The 7,299-nt window shown below is 41.9% G+C and overlaps 1 pseudogene; it reads left to right on the top strand.

Annotated features, from left to right (window-relative positions):
- The first annotated feature begins 199 nt into the window (after positions 1 to 199).
- On the top strand, positions 200 to 692 carry LOC145131360 (ATP-dependent 6-phosphofructokinase 2 pseudogene; annotated as a pseudogene).
- The last annotated feature ends 6,607 nt before the right edge of the window (positions 693 to 7,299 follow it).

The raw sequence follows: 7,299 nt of genomic DNA, 5'->3' as shown, positions 1-7,299 counted from the left end.
CCTCATTAAGGACTTAATGGACTTTAAATTGTAGATTTAGCCTTCGAATTGAGTCCTAATGGATAAAGTTGGAAACTTTATCCATTAAGTCATTGAAAAGAAGTAGATATGAGATTTTGGGTTCAGATCTGTAAGGATTAAGCACTTAATGAAGTTTTTGGCCTTCTGATGGTTCCCACAACCTGGCAAAGGGATTTCTATGACGTGGCGTTTGTCTGAGTCGTGACTATTTTGTCCCGGTGTGTCCACGACATGCAGTGGTGGTGGTGGCGGAAGGGGCGGGGCAGGATATTATTCCGAGGAGTGATTCGGAGAAGCAAAAGACGGATGAATCGGGGAATCCGGTGTTCTTAGATGTTGGAGTGTGGTTGAATTCGGAATTGAAGAGATGGTGGGAAAGAGATTATAAAGGGGAGTTGTTTACAGTGAAGTACATAGATCCGACTTATATGATACGAGCTGTTACTGCGAATGCAATTGATAACTTGTATTGTACGCTTTTGGCACATTCCGCCATTCATGGGATTATGGCCGGATATACGGGATTTGTCACCGGTCCGATCAACGGGAACTACGCTTATATTCCGATGGAGGACGTGGCTCAGGCCAAGAGTCCGGTTGGGACCAAAGACCATAAATGGGCTTGGGTTCGATCCATCACAGCTCAGCCTGATTTTCAGTTCACAACATAGACTCACTTTTCTTCACAAGATTTTCGAATCAATGGAATTCAAAGATGGAATCACTGAATTATTATCTTTTATGTCCCTATCACTGGTTGTTTGGTTAGAAATGGATGGAATTCAATGCTCAAATCTAAATAATTTTATACTTTTATTTGTATTTAAATAGTTTTTCTTTATTGTAATCGTATATAATTGAATTTTTTTTATTTCAATATATAAAGTTAAATACAAAAAAAGTAGGTACTTTTACTTCTTTGTGTTATAGCATTCATGGTATGGTATTTTGAAAAACATATCCAATGATAGCGATGTAATGCAAATACAAAACACAGATGATTTTTCTGAAGTAGTATGATGTCCTAAATATGGAAGAATAATACTATAAGTGGATAGATTTTATAAAGTACAATGTTTTGATAAAAAAAATATAAATACAATGTTGTGATACAAAGAAATGCTACAATAAGCATATAAATGGACGTATGTTTGCTATTTCTTGCATTTAGACCTATCAGCGTAAGTAGGTATTATTTTGGTGTTTTAACAAAAAAAGAATAGTGGACTTGAATTCCTTCCATTAAACATTTTTTTTAGTTAACAAAAGGATTCCAACGGAATTGAATGGAATCTCATTTTCCAATTCCGTCTAATTCGCCAGCAAACCAAAAGCAATAGGAAAGAAATGGAAACGAGAGATAGATTAAAATGTTAGAATTTAGATAGATGTTGATTAGCAACAGAAGCATTGAAATCTATACACTAAAAACAGAACAGAAAAACAAGCATCAGTTTTTTTTTCCCATGGATTCCTTCAATCAAGGACTATAGCCTTTTTGGTGCTTTCCATCACAATTTTGAGCTTTTCCAGCTCAGTCAACGCACTTTTCAATGGCTCCTATGATCTTTTAGGGTTTCTCCCATATTTATGCCCCTGAACTTTAGGTTTAGGGCATTCTCTTCAGCCTCCAACACTTCCATATGAAACCCTAGCATCCATGAATGATTGAGACTCAATTTCCTTGATTTGGAGCTTTGTTCTTGGATTTTTGATTGAGTTTGAGAAGAAGGAAGATTACAAGAAGAAAGGAGCAAGTTTGGATCCAATATTCTCTTTAGTTTTCTGAACTATTGGAGATATAAAGTTCATACCTTGACATCTCTTCTTTTGGATTCAAGTTTTAGGTCATATTTGGGTGGTTTTGGTCCCCTCCTTGAGTGTTTTTGGAGTTTGAGGAACTCAAGAAATTGTGGTGGCTTTCTTAGGTTTTTAGACTTCTGTTGATTGAGAAAAAGGACCATGTTTGGTGTATTTTGTGTTCATGCCAAATTTATGGCCTCATTAAGGACTTAATGGACTTTAAATTGTAGATTTAGCCTTCGAATGGAGTCCTAATGGATAAAGTTGGAAACTTTATCCATTAAGTCATTGAAAAGAAGTAGATATGAGATTTTGGGTTCAGATCTATAAGGATTAAGCACTTAATGAAGTTTTTGGCCTTCTGATGGTTCCCACAACCTGGCAAAGGGATTTCTATGACGTGGCGTTTGTCTGAGTCGTGACTATTTTGTCCCGGTGTGTCCACGACGTGGCCAAGGGATGGCTACGGTGTGGCAAGGATCTGTGAGTCGACTATTTTGTCCCAAGAATCCCACGACATGGCAGAAAGAGCTCCACGTCGTGGCAAGAGTGTTTTGTTAACCATTAACTTTTGCTGACCGCTGACTTTTGACCAGTTTGACTTTTGGTCAAACTTGGAGGAATTAAGTTGTTGACTGAGGTTCCATCTTTTCCTGGTGCTAGTCGGTTCGCAAGTTGGATCAACGAGAGGAGTTGAAGCGTTGTTGTGTCGTTACGGGTTTTCGATTCAGGTCAGTTTCCTCACTATACTCGTGGGTTGAAGGCACTAATGTCGGCCCACTAGATTTTATTATGTATCCGTGCGTGTTACAGTATATATATCCTTGTGTGTTAGGATGTAGGAGTAGTGGTATGCTGGTTAGAGTACCAGTAGGTTGGTTATCGTCTAGTGGAGTGCCCTAGGGGTTGTATGTAGTCGCGTAGGATAGCCTGAGAACTCTTGATCTAGGCTTTCTTTCATGTCCCTCGTTTGGTTGTGGCTCTAAAGTAGGATCATCTATTTGGATGTCTATCTCACCTCTGGTTACATATAGTTACACATTCCTTGGAGATTTTTCGGTAGTGGCATAGTGTATTGGAAGAGGCCTAGAATGTGATAGTGAGTTGTTAGATAGGTAGACTTATGTAGATAGTTGTATGTGTTTATGTGTTACTTGATTGCTTGTTTGATTATATATATGTCGACGTATTGTGGTGGGTCAGGTTGAGGCGGTCATGCTTTGTGATGTAGGCTAAGATATCAGGTTCAAGCCAGCCGTAAGCTGTAGCATGAGGGGAAGCCAATTATGGGTTTGAGGCTCAGGGGAGTGGTTGTGTTGAGGCAGCATGCCAACATACCCAAGGAAATCTAATCTTTGTAGTTGTAGGCACGGGGCAATCCAGTCTTTGTGAGTGTGGGCCCAATGTACATACATTGTATGTTTTTTGTGGCGTGTGGTATTTTGGGGAAAACCACTAAGCTTCGTGCTTATCCAGTTATTTATAATTTTTCAGGTACCATTGGTGATCGTGGGAAGGCGAAGGCATGATTGTACACATTCATTAGCAGCAACGGAGATTCCATGTTTTCTATATCACTCTCATTTTTAAACAATGTACTTTGGAACACCTGGTTTTCTTAACTTGGATTCTTTATACGTGAAGCTTTACCTTAATTAAAAATGAAAATTTTGGTTGTGAAAATGAGATTTTACAAGTTGGTATCAGATCTATGGTTTGAGAGATTTGGAGGAACACTTGTGTGAATCCAGACTCAAAATAGGATCCGAGAATTTTCACAAAACGTTTTTGAAAAAGAAATTTTTAACAAAACGGTTTGGTTAGGGTCATCAGCTCGGTCTCTTGTCATGTACTTGTTTGATTGTTGGCTTGGGATTGGGAACGTGGACCTCTGAATTAATATTGGTTTTACAAAAGATGCGATGTGTACAGTCAGCCAGAACCCGAACAGGAAAGTGATTCCCAAAATACCCATACTTGTTATATATGTTGAACTTGAACTTGCGGATATGAGAATTGTTAGAAATGCATGCTAGTGGATAAGTTAAGGATTCTTTCAGGAACTGTATGATAGTATTGATGGGTTTTGAGCATAACTACAATCCTATGTGATCATGCAACCCTAATTGCTTTGTGTAACATCCTGTTTATTAAATAAATAAATAGATAAAATTGATGAACGAATAATCGCCCTAAATCTATATTATTTAGTGGAGTGTTGGTTTTGGAGAGCTGAATGTTATAATTTGGATTATTCGGGGGTTAAAGTGTAATTTCAAGACTTGTTTTGCAAAGGATTTTAAAGGCCAGGGGTGTTTGGTATTATTCAGACTTAATTTGAAGAGATGTTGGAAGTTAAGGGCTGAATGGTAAGTATTGGATTAAAGTTGAGAAGATTTTATGAAGGCAGGGGCTAAAAGGTAAGATTTGAGTTTAAATTGGAAAAGATCTAGTGGGGAGGGGCCAATATTGATAAAAATGGGTATAAGATTGGTGAAACACGGGTGACGCCCATCACTCCCCCTCATGCAGCCCCCATATATATTGCATTAGAAACCCTAACCCTAGGAGGGATATATCAGCCGCCACCCTCTCCACCTTCAACCTCCAGCCGCCACCATTCGTATCACTCGTTTTTTCCGATCAACTCGGGGACGCCGTCGACTGCCGTTAGCCACCAATGCTTTGTCGCCGATGCGATCTGTCAACCGGCACATCGTCACTCTCATGGCCGATGACGGTGAGGCTTAAGAGCGAATGTAACATCCCAAAATTCAAGACCAAAAAATTTCATTTTTAGATAAGTTATTATAAACCAACAGTATAATAAAACATCCATAACATCATGTCGTGTCAAAAACCAAAGTAGAAATAATCAGAACATGTTATCATAAAACAATATCAGAGTGTAATCCCAAAGATCTCATGTGCGAAAAACCATAGTGTGATGCGCTGCGATCAAGCCGGCTCCTTTCCTTTGAAAACGAGTACCTGAAACCAAAACTGTAAACCGTAAGCACGAAGCTTAGTGAGTTCCCCCATCATACCACATACCATATAAACACATAATGCCTAGCATATCTGGGTGTTGGCCTCCCCTTCGGTATCTTTCAACCGGTAACTGCCTAGCATATCTGGGTGCTGGCCTCCCCTTCGGTATCTTTCAACCAGTAACTGCCTAGCATATTTGGGTGCTGGCCTCCCCTTCGGTATCTTTCAACCGGTAGCTGCCTAGCATATCTGGGTGCTAGCCTCCCCTTCGGTATCTTTCAACCGGTAACTGCCTAGCATATCTGGGTGCTGGCCTCCCCTTCGGTATCTTTCAACCGGTAACCGGGGACTATTTCACCCCTACCACTATCACATAATAACATAGTATAACATACATGAATATATTGTCAGGCATATCTGGGTGCCCGACCAACCCCTTCGGTATCTTTCAACCGGTACCCGGGGACTATTTCACCCCTACTACTACCACATAATACCATATCATGATCATACTGCTAGGCATGCATGGGTACTATCTACCCCTTCTGTATCTTTCAATTGGTAACTAGGGGCTATATCACCCCTACCACTACTAACACATATGTCATAGCATCCTAGCACATAAAGCATATCAGATAACAACACACCAGATAATTATCACAAAGACAATCATCTAACAAACGATTCCTACTAGTGGGCCGGCATTGTGGCCGTAGACCCACTCCTACTGGAAGGTAACTCACCTCACACTGCTGAAGTCCCGTAGACACAATCCCACACTGCTGTAGTCCCGCAGACTCAACCCTAGCTGTTGGATGACAGATTCCCGAACTGTCAATCACAAAAATAACACCCAATTAATAATTAGGTTCCACTACATAACCATAAGTACATTCTTTGGATAATTACTACATTACCCCAAGTTTGGCTTATTCAAGCCCAAGGCCCAATCCATAGGCCCAAAGTCAATTAGGAATCAAAGCCCAACACATGGCCCAATTTTCCAAATTGGGCCCAGGCCTATACATGGTCTTATTCTAAGGCCCAACATCATATAATCATTAAGGCCCAAACTATGGCCCATCTATGGCCTAATTTTCCAAATTGGGCCCAAGCCCCTTACATGGGCCTTACCCTAGGCCCATTAAATTATTTTAGCCCATTTGCTTGTTCTTGGATGGCCCATTAATAACCCAACACATGGCCCAACTTAGGGTTTCACATAACATGATGATTAGGGTTAAGTTTCCTACTTAACCCATTAAGGACTTAATCCACTAAGGACTTAATCCATTAAGTCCAATATTGCTTAGGTTAATCTTTGCCAATGATTATTATTTAATATCTAAAGTTATTAAATAATTCCCGTGTGTCCCGGTTAATTCCCCAAATTAGGGTTTCATGGCATTAGGGTTTTCCAAACCCTAATTAGGGTTCCAACCCATCTTAGCCCAATAGGCCCATTAGCTAAGTCCTTAGATCCATTAGGGTCCATTAAGCCCATTAGTTACATGTTTGGGCTTTTAGGTCATTTAGGGCTTTATTGGGCCCATTAGGGTTTATCAGGCCCATTAGGGTTTTAGTCCCTTTGTCCAAACACTCCAAACGAGTCACAATCCAAACAAGGCACACCGCCACCCGACACGGCGGCCGGTGGCGGCAGCCACCACCCTAAGGTGGTGGTTTTCAATTTCTTTTATTATTCCAAGCTGTAATTTACATTTTACAATGCTAAATCTCAAATAAACACACACACCTACTAACACACACACATAAACACGGTGGTGCATGCTTGCATGGTGGCAGCCACCACCTCACGGTGGTGGCGGTGGATGTTCTCGTTTTCCAACCAAGCTACACACACACCACTCATACGCAACAGAAATGCACACACCCACGATAACTTCTTGTAAGAGAATCCGGCCACCCTCCTGGTGGTGGTTGGCGACGGCGGAAGTACAAAACCACGACAACAGCGGTGGCACCACTGGTGGTCATCGCGCTTGGCAGCAACCCACATCAGTGGTGGCGCACATGCTTGGCGGTACTGATGGGGTGTATGGACGACAGGGCGGAGGAGGAAAGAGGTGGCGACACCCACCGGAACAGCAGCAACGACGTCCGCAGACGCTCCTCCGACTTCTCGCTGCCATGACGTTTGGCTCGTCGGCTTCAGTTCACGTCGGCAGCAGTGGCAGAAGACGACGTCGAGAGAGAAGGAAGGAGAAGGACGGAGGAGGTTTGGTGGTCCTTGGCGGCGTAGAAGCAGTGAACGGAAGCAGCGAAGTTCAGCTCCTCCGACTTCATCGTCGTCGGTGGTGATTGTGGTTGTGGGGGCTTCGGCGGCGAAGTAGCAGCAACCAGGTGGCGATAAACTCCCGAAGGCGGTGGCTGGAGGTGTCAATGAGAGGGTGAAGGCTGAAGAGCCCCGACGATGGCGGCTGCACTATGGGTTAGGCCTAGGGTTTCATAGCGCATATATAT

Source organism: Lactuca virosa, chromosome 1 (assembly GCF_052849685.1).
Source record: "Lactuca virosa cultivar CGN04683 chromosome 1, Lactuca_virosa_CGN04683_v6, whole genome shotgun sequence".
NCBI lineage: Eukaryota > Viridiplantae > Streptophyta > Magnoliopsida > Asterales > Asteraceae > Lactuca > Lactuca virosa.
The sequence above is the reverse complement of the archived record's forward strand: the minus strand, read 5'-3'. Positions and strand labels throughout refer to the sequence as shown.